This window comes from Hibiscus syriacus, unplaced genomic scaffold (genome assembly GCF_006381635.1).
Source record: "Hibiscus syriacus cultivar Baekdansim isolate YM2019G1 unplaced genomic scaffold, ASM638163v2 tig00113337_pilon, whole genome shotgun sequence".
Classification (NCBI taxonomy): domain Eukaryota; kingdom Viridiplantae; phylum Streptophyta; class Magnoliopsida; order Malvales; family Malvaceae; genus Hibiscus; species Hibiscus syriacus.
In genome coordinates, this window is record NW_024063456.1 from 742,701 (window position 1) to 757,618 (window position 14,918).

Below are 14,918 nucleotides of genomic sequence, written 5' to 3' on the forward strand. Positions count from 1 at the left end.
AATCTCAACTGCAATTTAATAGTATGACTATGACCTTAGAAGTTCTAAGCTTCAGTTTCCACTTGGGAAGAGATGAATCGTACTCACATTTGTGTTACTACTGTTATTGCTTCCCCAATGAGGCAGTTCAGACATACTTGAATCCCCAGACGAGTCTGCAAGAATTTGTTTTTCTTTTTCAACATGATAATCAGATCAGATCAAAAAACAAGGTAGGAAAGAGGAGAAAGTCGAACCTGTTGTGTTTGTTGTCGGAAGAGAACAGTCAACACTTCCTTTCCAGTCAGAAGGACATTCGCATGCATTGCTTTCGACCAGACATTCAGCCCCATGGAAACAAAACATTCTATCACAACGAACTCCGGGATACTGACAATGTTTTCCGGTATACCCTAGAGGACATTTGCAGGAGTAGTCCTCCCCTTGAACGATTTCTTCACAGAGCCCACCATTTTCACACCAAAACGAATTAGTCCCATCGCACATCGTCATCTCCTCATCACAGAATCTCCCCTGTAAAACATTTTGTCACCATCGTACGTAATCCAACACTACTGTTAAGAAATAGAAGTATTACCCGAGGAAAGGACGATCACCGTCCAAGATGGTTGATGAATCCGGGATATCGCAAATGCAGTCACTGTGGCTGTTACATGACCCGGTTTTGCATTTGCTGTCGTCTTCACATGGCAGAGAATGTACGTTCAGAGATCCAAACAACAAAGAGATTGCTACCACAGATCTAAGCATTGACATCTTTAAGATTCAGAGATAGAAAGTATGCGAACTGAGAAGAAGAAGAAGAAACAGTATGCGAATTGAATTTCCTAACAGTTTTTTAGTTTTTAAGTGATGCAATGTGGAGATTCGTGAAAGTGCCTTAGGGTTTAAGCAAAGGCGCCATAATGACCTGTTAGTCGCCAGCTGAAAGTGAAGCTGAACCCGTCGAATAGGAACTGTTGGTTAACAATTTCATGCGTTTTTTTTTATATACGGAAGCTTAGCAAAGTCAAACAATGCATGTCACTGACGAGTAGTTTATTAGGGTACTGGATCCGAGAAGCATGTAAATTCAACATTTCACGTATCTCAAGGCGCAACAGTACACTCTAAATAAACCCGGTTTGCATCTTGGGCTAGGCCGTTTCTTTATTTAGCTGCCGATGTATAGGGCTAAACAATGGTTGAGACTTGAGTTTTTTCGGCCCAATAGGTCATGAGCTATAATTAATTGGCCCAACAGGCCACCACGAAATTTATTTTACAAATTACGACAAAAGCTACAGTACAAGGCAAACTTGTTTGCCGAAGTGACGAGTTTGAAAAAATATTTTTTAATGGTCCTAGGTAAATGGCCCCATGTGAATCAATATTATAATATATTTTTATAAATTCGTCATATTAAAGTGACGAGTCTGGTGAAAAGTAATTTATTTTTCATAAAAAATCAATAATTAATTTAAATATATATATAAAAAAACTAGAACTCATCACCTTGACATGACGATTGACGAGTTCCTCTGGAATTTAAAACTAGTCATTGGACAAAGGACAACATTTGAATTTTAAAAATGTAATTGTTGAAACTCATCAAGTCGACATGATGAGTTTCATCGAATTTCATTTAAAAATGATTTAATGTAAAATAATTTATTACAAAATAATAATAAAAGTTATTACAAGCTAATACAATCCATAAAAAATTACTTATATTTTCGTAATTCTTGACAATGTCGAGGAGCGTTCGAATGATAATGGCGTGGGGCTCATCAATTTCGTCTTGGTCGTCCCCTTGAACGTTTTCATCTTCATTTGCTTCTTCAACAAAAGGTGTACTGAACATCACTCCATTTTGAGATCCACCTTTAAAATACGGTAATTGAGTACTTAAGGTATTTCATGCCATCATTGTCGTCATTGACTCGAATTGACCACCAAAATCAATACCTTGCTGACCATATATAATATGATCTTTTTCACCATTATGTTATGTCGAAAATACTTGAGCACTTTGTATTGCATCCCATGAACCTCCAACCCAATTTGGCTGACTCTCCATTAAAGCATGATATGGAGGATAAAAACCATAATTGGTTTGAGATGCAAAATATTTGGCAGAAGCAGAAGATGTCGATGATGATGATTTCTTACCCTTTACGAATTTGGCCTTCTTTTTTTCCCATTGTTCCCTCTTTTTCGATGTTGTTAAATATGGTTTTCCAATTGCTTCATAATTTTGGAAATAGAGAGAAATGTCGAAATTAAGGTCAGCAACTGTAATTTCGAAGCACATAGGGACAAATAAATGACGCTCATTCCATTGTTGAATGTAAACAACGTTAAAGATACCAGGGCCAAGATTGTAGCAAGACTAGACAACCCGCTTTATCAGTTTTCCCCCTTTCAACTATTATAACCTTGCAAAGTTCCCAACATAAAAATACCAAAATAGTCGAGCCCCAACAAGTGTTACGACACTCAGTAAAAATTTTCAACATCAAAAGATGTTGAGTGTGCACCAAATTTTTGAATTTATCAGGTAACAATATCCCTCTAATCAATTGGAGAAGATGCCCTTAGGTTGCAAATTTGACCTCATCCTCGATAGAGTAGTCAATTACATGAAATTCATACTCCAACCAAGTTATATGTATCTGATACCTCTCTTAGACCTCTAGTGGTGACATATTTCCTAAAACTTCCTCAACGATTTGGAATCGATTGTAATCATTGTGCCTCACTAGTGTCGAACCATTAATCAAAACACTGAGTTGGTAAGTGACATCTTCCAACATAATCGTCACTTCACCACTCGAAAAATGGAAAGTATGTGTTTCGGACCTCCAACGTTTAATCATCGCCGAAATCAGTGTTAGGTTCACCCTAAAACCATGAAGAAATATGGTTGGAAACAACCCGGATTGTTTTATATATAATAATTCATTGATGCATATTTCTAAGTGTCATTCCTCGTTGACGAATGCTCCATTCTTCTTTCAGAGTGAGTTCGAGCGAAGAAATATGGACAACATCACGACGTAACATTTTATCTAGTAGACATTTTCACGAATTATTAGAAAAAATCTCATTTTTTCTTAACAATTCACAATAAAAATCATAAACCCCAAATCTACCAGCTATAAACAACTATATTTTACAAAGATCCTATAGAACTTATCACGTTGAGGTGACGAGTTCTAATATGCCCGTTGAAATCTTATCGTTGCTGTTGCTTATTGGCTAACGGCTATAAACAATTAGTTTATTTTAAATTCCAAATGAACTTGTCATTTCGGTGTGACGAGTTTTAATTTTTTTTATTTATAATTTTTAATCAATTAATGAATTAAAAAAACAAATTAGTATTAACTCACATGAGACCCACTTAATTGAGACCATTAAAAAATATTTTTTGGGCAAACTAATCACATACAATAAATTTTTTGAGAGTTTAGTTGATGAAGAAGAAGAATGAGCTTGTCTTTAACAATTGTTTCGCATGGAAAATTAACACATTACAATAGTACATACAGAAGTAGCATATGTTTGGATAAACAGTAAAATAATAATAACTATATATTGTGATCTTAAGTCTCAAAACTTGACTACTCGTCCATTTTCATTTCTTTATGAATTTGATGAAATTAGTAATGTTTTCCATCATATTTAATGTTTAATTTTATACAAATAATTTCAATTTATTTTTTACAAGCTAATATATGGTCAAATATTTTGTTAATATAGAGTAATTATAAAATACTGTACGGTCAAATATGTTGTTAATCTATTGAGAACGCACACACATATGATTCAGAAGTAACTGCTCTAATCGAAAGTTATTGAGAGAACAACACTCCCTTCTACCACTGAGACCACATTAAACCATAATTAAAGTTTTTATGCGTACAATTACATAATATATTAAAATTCACCTTAATACTTACCTCAACGTGATAATATAAATTATTTAATTTTTGAAATATATTAAATTTATCAAAATAAACATATATACATTCACAATAAAATTCATTTTATTAATTTTAATTAATCTACTATTTGATTAGCTCATGATATCAATTAAATTATACACTTAAATATATTATAGATGGTGACGACAATGATAACAATAGTAGACTTAATGCATATAACAAGCCATATTAGTAGTTAAAGGGATGATTGTTGTCTTTAGAAGTTCCGAGTCCAAGCACCAACGATTGCAATATATTTGAGCGTTTATTGTCAAATAATTGAGAGTATTTAGAACATATATTACTACTTGTAATCATCATAAATTATTAAAATAAATGATAATAGACTTAATATTGATGCATTAACAACGTATAATTTTATGTATAATCGGTGAATAAACAATTATAGTTATTATAAATTTTTGAAAATAAATTTACTTTTAATGATATATCATTATGATAATATATGAAATTATATACTATGGATGCATCGATGGAGTGTGTCGAGTACCACAAGTTGAGCTATGGGGTAGTGGCATAAGCAAGTTTTGCATGAATGCTATGACTCATTGGTGGTCAGCATGTTCAACGGCGGCAGGATTCACTTATCAAACCACCAAGGAATGCCCATTTTAGTGTATGGGGCGATATGCTAGGCATCATCACTTATAATAGTCAATGTGTTGATCTCTCTGCCCGTAGTTTAGGGTTCAGCCCCCCCTCTATTTAAATGGAAAAAAAAAGAGGAAAAGGAGGGACCCAAGGAGAGGGGACAGGTCATTTCTTTTAATTTATAAAAAATAAAAATCCATTTCAGTATTTCTTGTTGTTGAAACAGAAAGAAATTAATCGATTTAAGAGAAAAAGAAAATGCCACTCCTCTCCTGGATCTATGAGATCTAATGTGTTTCATTTTTTCTCAAAAAGGAGGAATGCTCTGCTCCCTCAGATCTATTTCTTGAAATTAGATCCTTAGATGAGGAAAAGGAAAAATCAAGTGTAATTGAAGAAGAAAAGGAAGATGTATATGGCATATGGATATCCGCAGGTGATTCCATTAGAGCAAGGGCAGTATCCCACGTCGCAAAAGATCATTTACCTAAAACTCATTAACCGACTCTTGCTCGTCGTTTCGCCTTTGCATCTCGAGCTATGGAGTTCCTCCCAGGTATTTCCTACACAAATGCATGCTTTTGTTTCATGATTAGGTTTTTTGTTTTCCTCATTTATAAAGCCTTTTCATTGATTTGTGTGTCGGTGATTGCAGCATAGAGTGAGGTTAGGGAGCTATAAGAGAGATGCGGATTCGCTGCAAAGAGAAGGCGAGAATTTGCAGGCCGTTTGGAGCCCTGACACCAAACTGATTGCTGTTCTTGTGAGTTTTTTATTTTTTTTTTCTCAGAGAATTGATTTAGCTTACCATGGTGCAAGTTTAATTTTCTTTTATTTGAAGTTGTTTCTGTCACTGTTTTGATTAAATGTTCGTTTAGTATTAGGGTGCTGGAATTTCGGTGTTGATGGAGTAAAATTAAAATGAAGCAGAAAAACAGTTTATGCATATTACTCTTGATAATTGCATTTAGCTTGATTTGTTTTATTTTCACGCTTAAGGATGATGGATAAGAGTTCCCTTTTGCCCGGATTGCTCAATGATAAAAGGATGATGTTTGATATATCCCATTTATTGTTTTCTTTGTTTCGGTGTACTGCTTCTGAAGATATTTAAGCACGTAACTTTATTTGTTATGAACTTAAATCTTACTCGTTTTTATTTTTGCAGACTTCATCTCTCTTTCTTCACATTTTTAAGGTCCAGTTTACTGAGAGAAAAGTACAATTAGGGGGGAAGCAACCCTCTGGTCTGTTTCTAGCAACGATAACTCGAGTTCTGAATGAACAAGTGCCTTTTCCTGAAAATGATTTGGCCGTGTAAATATTTCCTTTTCATTTTTGGTAGTTTTGATCTTAACTTTAGTTATTCTCAGTATCTCATCTTTCCTTTGAACCTCTTTGATGTAGGAGCAATATTGTGAGTGATAACAAACATATGCTATTGGGCTTTCTGATGGATCTTTATATAGTATCTCTTGGAAGGGGGAGGTAATCCATAGTTAACAAGTTGCAGCAATTTTATCCTGTCTTATGCAGTTCCTTTTAACATGGAATTTGATTTTTTTATTTACTTTATCTGTATAGTTTTATGGAGTTTTTGGACTGGATTCCTCCCAACACAATGAGAATGAAGTTGCTACATTACCACATTCTCCAGTTAATTTAACTGCCTCTGGAGAGGACGACAGTACTTTTGCCTCGAATAATAATGTCTCCAAGAAAGCTGCTATAGCAAAATTGGAGTTTTGTGTTTTGATGAGGCTTCTGTTAGTCTATATTCTGATGGACAACTAGTTTCATGCACTGCGAGCAAGAAAGGCTTAAAGGCAGGTGAATCCATTAAACCTGAGAAAAAATTGGGAAATGGTGATGCTGTATGTACTTCAGTTGCTGGAGATCAACTAATCCTTGCCGTTGGTACCAGAAGAGGTGTTGTTGAGTTATATGATTTGGCTGACTCTGGGTTGCTCATTCGTACTGTCTCCTTATATGACTGGGGGTATGCATTGTCTTTACTGGTAAAGCTAGAATGTTGGTGGTATACTCTAATGTATTTACATTTTGTTCTTTGAGTGAACTAACTAGTCACTATATATTTCTACTAGGTAGTTAAATAAGATATTTTCCTCAGCACTCTTTTGTAAAATCACATTCCTTGCGGTTGTCAACTTGCACTGAACTTTTTACGGTGCTATGAAATCCTTCTGTTAAGCAACACTTTAGTAAGTTTTTGGTTTTGCTAGTTCCTTAGCGGCACTTATTTAGTAAGTTTTTGGACCACAGTGTTATAGAAACCAATGTTATGGGCTCAAGCTTTTGCATCAAGGGTGAAAACTTTACTTCTTGATCTTCTTGTTTGGCAGATATACGATGGAAGACACTGGTTCTGTCTGTTGTATTGAATGGACGCCAGATAATTCTGCTTTTGCAGTTGGGTGGAAGTTACGAGGACTTACAGTTTGGTCTGTTTCTGGATGTCGTCTAATGTCAACCATCCGTCAAATTGGTTTGAGTTCTGCTTCTTCTCCAGTAGTTAAGACAAACCAGGATTGTAAATATGAGCCATTGATGGGCGGTACCTCATTAATGCAGTGGGATGAATGGATATAGGCTTTATGCTATTGAGGAGGGATCGTTGGAGAGAATTCTTTCATTTTCTTTTGGAAAATGTTGCCTTAGTAGAGGAGTATCGGGAATGACTTATGTCCGTCAAGTGATTTATGGTGAAGATAGATTGCTTGTTGTGCAGTCAGAAGAGACTGATGAGCTAAAGATGCTACATTTAAACCTTCCAGTTATACATCCAAGTCTCAACTTCAATAACTGTCTGCTTTCATTCTGTTTTCCCATAAAATGTGAGTATCCTGATGTTGTTTTGCTTTTGTTCAGGTTTCTTACATTTCACATAACTGGCCTGTTCAGCATGTGGCAGCAAGCAAGGATGGAATGTATTTAGCAGTTGCTGGTCTCCATGGGTTGATTTTATATGATATAAGACTGAAGAAGTGGCGAGTGTTTGGAGATATCTCTCAGGAACAGAAGATTCAGTGCGAAGGTCTGTTATGGCTGGGGAAGATCGTTGTGTCTGCAACTACATTGATTCTTCGAACATGTGAGATGCAAATCTGTGCCCTCTTAATTATTTCTGCAGAATTTGCCAACTCTGTCCAAGTACTTCTAACTATTGATTAATTTCTGATATATAAGGATGCCTGAAATCATGGGCAAGTCATCGCACTGCTGCCAGTTCATTTAAACTTCAACCAATCAAGTACTCTTGTTTTGAACCCTAAGCTTTTGGCAGCAAGCCTCAATTCTTTCTTTCTGTCGTTTGTTTTTAATAAATAATTACATTGATTCATCTCACATGTGAGTTGCAAATATGTGCCCTGTGCCCGCTGAATTACTTCTGCCTGCAGAACTTGTCAACTCTGTCCAAGTACTTAAATTGTTGATTAATTTCTGGTAAAATATGGATGCCCGAGATTCATGGTCAACTCATCACACTATCAGTTCCTTTAAACTCCAACTGATCAAGGACTCTTATTTTGTTGGCCACAAGTTTCAATTCTTTCTTTGTATCATTCGTTTTAAATGAAGATTTACGAATTGCAATCTTTTCGTTTAGTTTCATGATCAACTATTGTTTATTGTGGTTGATGCAAATGAATGTATGCAGGTATGAGTTGCTTTTTTATCCTCGATATCACCTTGATCAGAGCTCACTACTTTGTCGTAAACCATTGCTTGCAAAGCCAATGGTAATGGATGTCTACGAAGATTACATACTAGTCACCTATCGGCCTTTTGATGTACACATATTCCATGTGAAGTTATCTGGTGAACTGACACCTTCTAGTACTCCGGATTTACAGGTAAAGGAATGTTATCCAGTTATTTAAATATTTGATTGAAATATATAAATGATTGTGCTTTAAAATAATGTGTAAGTATCTTCATACGTTTTTAAGTGATAAAATGACAAACAGCTTTCTACAGTTCGAGAACTCTCGATCATGACTGCAAAAAGCCATCCTGCAGCTATGCGTTTTATTCCTGAACAAATTTCAAGAGACAGTGCCCTTGACAATCATAACTCATCTTCATCAAACTTGTTAGCCCGAGAGCCTGCAAGGTATCACCTTTGAACTGGTGCATTGAACTTTCTACACATTGCATGTGCCTGATATTTACTTACTTTTCTAGATGTCTGATACTGAGAACGAATGGGGAGCTTTCATTACTTGATTTGGATAATGGAAGGGAAAGGGAACTCACCAATTCGGTTGAATTATTTGGGTTACATGTGGTCAATCAGAAGAGAAAACAAATCTAATTGAGGATGTCTCCTGGTTGGACTATGGCTACAGAGGAATGCAGGTAACCTACTGTTAAAATTGATTGTCCAACACATTTCGTTTTATGTTTTTTCTGTAAATTCTCTTGTTTTTACTAGTCTGATTTAATTTTTGTTGGATGCTTATTTTTACAGGTTTGGTATCCATCTCTAGGCGTTGACTCATTTAAGCAGGAGGACTTTTGCAGGTATTATGACCTGAGAGTGTGATTTCCGTCTGATCTTGTTACTCCTTTAATGCACTTTTCTTGTCAACATTTCTCTTATTCAGTATTTTTTTTTCAAAAAAGATCATACAAGGCATTTGATCTGGTTATTTGGCATATCTACTAGTTTTAATATTTCTATATGTATTATCAGTTGGATCCAGATCTGGAATTTGACCGCGAGGTGTACCCTTTGGGGCTTCTTCCAAATGCTGGGGTTGTGGTTGGCGTGTCTCAAAGAATGTCATTTTCAGCATGCACAGAATTTCCATGTTTTGAGCCAACTCCCCAAGCTCAAACTATATTGCATTGCCTACTCCGACATCTCCTTCAGGTATGTCTATTTTTTCTCATATCTTTAAGTGTGCCAAATCCTTGTTTCATTTAAAGTCTAAATTCATAATCATACGGGAATGTGGACATCAAAATTTCTTGTCTTTATTAGAAAGAATTGATTTCTTTTATATTTTATGGTAATGGATTTTGGCATTATATCCATTTACTAATCAAACCTATTTAAACTTCATCAGGCAGACTTAATTCTCTTTCTTTAAAAGTTTGTTATTGGCTGACCAAAAAGTGTATTAGGTGATGTGGTTAGTCGGGAAAATAGCAGTGAATCGATTGAATTAGGGCTGAACAAACAAGAAAGATGGAATTTAGAAAACTTAGGGTTATAGAAACTTCTAGTTTCTTTCTATTAATTCTAGAAAATAATAAGAATAATTATGTTGGCTGTAAAGCCTACAACTTATTTTATAGGCTTTCTTCCAACTAAAGTTACTAGGCTTTCTTGCAAATAAAGTTTTTCATTAGAATCCTAGATTTAAACCTAAAGAGAATTAATAACCCTGAAAATTTAATAGTCCTAGCCTAGCCTTAGCCATTTATCATGTCTGATAATTAATAGATATTATAGAATAAAACTAAAATACTAAAATATTATACAAAATTAATAAAGTTCCCGCGTCATTACAATTTTTTTGGAACTTAATTTAGTTATTTGCAAAGATATATATGCTTTCAGAGTAGCATTAAAGGATGTTTATGTTTATATACAAAGTCACAGCTCTAAATGGTGCGCCTCGTTTTAAAGTAAAATGCTACCTTGGTCATACATGCTCTTTATTATTCTACTTCTGGTTCTGCATCTTGCAGAGGGACAAAAGCGAGGAGGCTTTACGTTTGGCAAAAATATCAGCAGAGAAGCCTCATTTTTCACATTGTTTAGAGTGGCTTCTTTTCACAGTATTTGATGCTGAGATTTCAAGGTATTATTCAACTGGGAAAAATGACTGTCCAAGCTATGCTTGGAATGACTATTTGTGTATCTCTGTGCATATAATTGAGGGAATTTCCATGCAGTCCTAATGTTGCAGTTTTTTAGCTTTCGGGAAACTAGAAAAATAAAAATTACCCACATAAACTTGCTGGTTTTAGCAAATGTTCCTTCTATTTTGCTTGGACCATTTTAGGGACCAGCCTTGATCTCGCTGTGTTCACTAGAAGGCTGGAGGTTTTTATGTGCCTTTTTCTCCCCTTCTCTTTTTTCGGTTCTCTCTTTTTGCTTACCCTGTAAGAACTCAATTATATTGGTTCCTTGCAGGCAAAATGTGACTAAAAACCAGGTCTCAGTCCAGAAACAGAATGCCTCTTTTGGAGAAGACCTGTGATCTGATCAGAAATTTTCCAGTATCTTGATGTGGTGTGTGTTGCAAGAAAAACTGATGGTAGACATTGGGCCGATCTGTTCACTGCTGCAGGAAGATCTACAGAGTATGTTCTTAGTCCTCTTTTTGACTTGTTTTTCCAGTTGACAAATGCAAAACATGTCTGAAAGATGTTGGACATATATATCTCTGTGTGTGTGTGATTCTTCTTCCTTATCTTCTGTAGTGATTAACTATATTTGGATACATTTGACCTTCTTTTGAGTGATAATTGTATCGAGTTAACACTGGGCATTGGTTGTATCATCATTCTATTTAATTAGCGCACCTTCATTCTTTTTCCATCCAAAAATTGTCCTCACTAATTTTATTGCAAAAGGTTGTTTGAAGACTGCTTCCAACGGAGATGGTACCGCACTTCAGCGTGCTACATTCTTGTAAGAATAATTTTCTCTTTGGAATTTTTAACCTTGTTCTAAACATGTCATGTTTCTTGTCATTGCCTTTTCAATTTTTCCAAAGATATTTCCTCTTCGGAGATGGTTGAAATTTTATTTAATACAAGCATAGAGCCTTTTTTAAAGCATGCTTTGGGTTCTTATACAGTTCAGCAGTTATGGTCAACCTATAAGAAGTAAATTTACAGAGTTTGTTTATCTTCTAAGAATTATGTATCTCTCCCTCCTTAGATGTAGCTGGAAAGCTATGCATGAGAAGCAAGGGGAACATTCTCTCTTATTGCATGTGAATTCCTTGTCAGAAAACAGTATGCAAGGTTTTTAATAGATCAGTGGAGTATAGAAGTCGTCATCTCCTGTTCTACATGATTGTCTGATCAAATTCATTCCTTTTATAAAAATTGTGCAGGTAATTGCCAAACTTGAAGGTCCTGCTGTTAGTCAGTACTGTGCTTTGCGCTTATTGCAGGTAGATTTTTGCTAATATTTTTCATAATTATTTTCTCTCTGTTTTACCTTTATTTATCCCCTTAAGACTTTTGAACGCATTATCAAATCCTTTGCAGGCTACTCTAGACGAATCATTATATGAACTTGCTGGAGAGCTGGTATTATTCTTGCATGGTCACATGTTTGTGTAAATGAATTTTTTGGTAATAAACACTTACTGAATCATGATTTCTTTCTCTTTTGTTCTTAGGTGAGGTTCTTGTTGCGGTCAGGGAGAGATTTTGAGCAATCATCTACAGATTCGGACAAACTATCTCCTAGATTCTTGGGCTATTTCCTTTTGCGTTCTAGTTTTAGTAGATCATCATTAGATAAAAGGTTATTGACTTCCATGAATTGTTCTACATTACCTTGGGATGTTGTAATTTCAAGATAACACTTAATTCATTCCCCTCTATTTTTTTTTGTAACAGCACTTCATTCAAAGACCAGAGTGCTCATATTGCTTCCGTCAAGAACATATTGGAAAATCATGCTAGCTATTTGATGTCAGGAAAGGAACTTTCCAAGCTTGTTGCATTTGTAAAAGGCACTCAGTTTGATTTAGTGGTGAGAAAAAAATAGCTGGCTCAAAATGTCATTTTATGGGGTTAAGTGATTTTCATTTGTTCCACTTAACAATACACTGCAGGAATATCTTCAACGAGAAAGATATGGCTCTGCTAGGTTGGAGAATTTTGCATCAGGGCTAGAATTGATTGGGCAAAAGGTAACCAGTTTTCTTAGTAATATGTTTTCGTGTATATTCTTTGCTCTTTGTTGTATTTTTATATACCATGGTGGAATACCTTGTGTGATGTAAGAAACTGTTCAAAATGCTCAACTTAGGCACTAACTGTGTATACATTTAGATGATAGAAAATAACCACCGTACTTTCTCTGCAATTTTTTTTTTGTATGATAGTCTAATGCTTGTTGGACCATGTTTTTGAAATTGTCCAGCTGCAAATGGGAACGTTACAGAGCAGATTGGATGCTGAATTCCTCTTGGCTCATATGTGCTCTGTCAAGTTCAAGGAGTGGATAGTTGTTCTTGCCACTCTTTTAAGGCGATCCGAGGTATAATTTCTTTCATTTAACATTAAGATTCTGGTTTTAATGACAATTTGATTTTTAGCATCACTGATATATGTACCTTACCTTGCCCTCATTTGAAGCAGCATGTGGGACTCGCTAGATTTTGTCGTTTTGCTCTGGACTCCTCTTTAAAAAGTTGCTAGATTTTTGTCCATGCTTTACAAGGACAATTTTTTATTGGAATGTTCATAAATTTTGACAACTTTTTATATTTTATACATATTTTAATTACTTGATTAATTTTAAACTGTGAAAGTGCTTTAATAAGTTAATTGGTGTTTCGGACAAATGTTTTTTGAATTTTACTTTATTTTACCTATTTATTGTTTCTTCTGCATTTTCTGAGTTTAGTTGATTGGTGATTTTCTTTAAATAGTCGCCTGTCCTTCCCGGCTTCCCATATCTCTCCCTTGTATGAAAGAAAAGAACCACACATAGGTTTCAAGGCAGCCAGTTAAGAGAATAATGGAGAACTATGCAGGATCCAATTTTTATTCTCTTTCCCCTCTTTTCCCATCTCTATTCCAAGTGTGAAAAACGCTACCTAGGCCTTAATTAGCCGTCATAAGAAAACACTTTGTTTTCTTACTTTTGGTAAGCTAAGTAATTTTATTCATCAAAGAATTGGACATCTTTGTTTTCCCTGATCTAGTAGAAGATCATCTCAAAAATGCAGCACTGCTATCGTTTATTTAAATTTCTAGGTCATTTCGACATTAATAATCCATGCAAGCTGTTGTTCATCATAGGGTTTCATGATCATAATCCCTTCTGCAGGTTCTTTTTGATCTTTTCCGGCATGATATGCGGTTGTGGAAAGCATATAGTATGACATTGCAGGTATGTGGCTTTTACAGCTCCGTTCATAGTAAAATTATTCTCATCGAAATTTGAGTTACCATGCTCTCAATTTTTTTTGTCAGTCACATCCAGCATTTACTGAATACCATGATTTGCTTGATGATTTGGATAAGAAACTTTCACCAACTGCAAATTCAGAAGATAAATGAGGAGGGTATCGAATTTTAACTGGAAAAAAAATCATGTGGAATGCCAAGCGGAAGAGGACCAATTTTCTCGAAAGTAATGCTCAACCAAGCAAAAGAGGATCAGTGGAAATCAAGTCTTGCAAATGATTGGATCTTTGTATCTCATTAGAATCACAAAAAAAAATATTTGTAGGTATAGAGGGTTAAGCATCATAGGGATTCATGTCATGCTCAGTTGCATGCTTTTTTGTTTTGTTTTAAGCTACTATTCTTCACATTATTTATAACGTATTATTGCATGTATAAATGTTTATAAAATAAGTAGAGTCAACCAAATAAAGTACTTATTATATTAGTGATTTTGTTAGCCTGGAATTGAATTTCAGTAGATTGATTAGCCGGTATTTGAAACCTTTATTTGATTGGGATAAAAATTTTCAATGATTTACACCTGTATTTTTTATATTAAAAAACAATTCAGAAGCCATTACGTTATATATCGCAATTATATGGTATTTTGAAAATCCAAAACCATAGTTTCAGAAGGTCCATTATTACAGAATTTCAACCAGAATTAATATCATTAAACATTCCATTTATCATGTACTCGACAAGCTGAGTAATGTACTTGTCCTGTTCAGCAATAACCTTGCAGCCTGTCTTGCACGAGCCCTGATGCCTTCTCCTTACTTCATCCGACACCGTCGCAGGCTTATGCTTCTTGAAGAAAACAGAAGATGGGAACGTGACCCATTCTGGGGCCGACACCAAGCTTTCGGAAGATGAATGTAGCTTCTTTTGGCCATCACCAAACAGAAAATCTGGTGAGCCAAGGAAAACGTCGGTGGAAGCATTGAAAGGTGCGAAGTAGACAAGCGAGACTTGATATTCAAAGGCGATCTATGATGCCCAGTAAGGAATAACATCAACAAATATCCAGTCTGGTAATTGATCAGCCACGAATTCCCTGAAAGGTTCTTTAAGTAGATCATATGCGGCTTTCAAGTATTGATCTTTCTCACATGGAAGATAAACAGTGGCCTCAGCATCTTCAGGTAGCGCACCGTTGTC

At 35.2% G+C, this 14,918-nt stretch overlaps 1 pseudogene; it reads left to right on the plus strand.

The window, feature by feature from the left end:
- The first annotated feature begins 4,836 nt into the window (after positions 1-4,836).
- On the plus strand, positions 4,837-14,031 carry LOC120186277 (annotated as a pseudogene).
- The last annotated feature ends 887 nt before the right edge of the window (positions 14,032-14,918 follow it).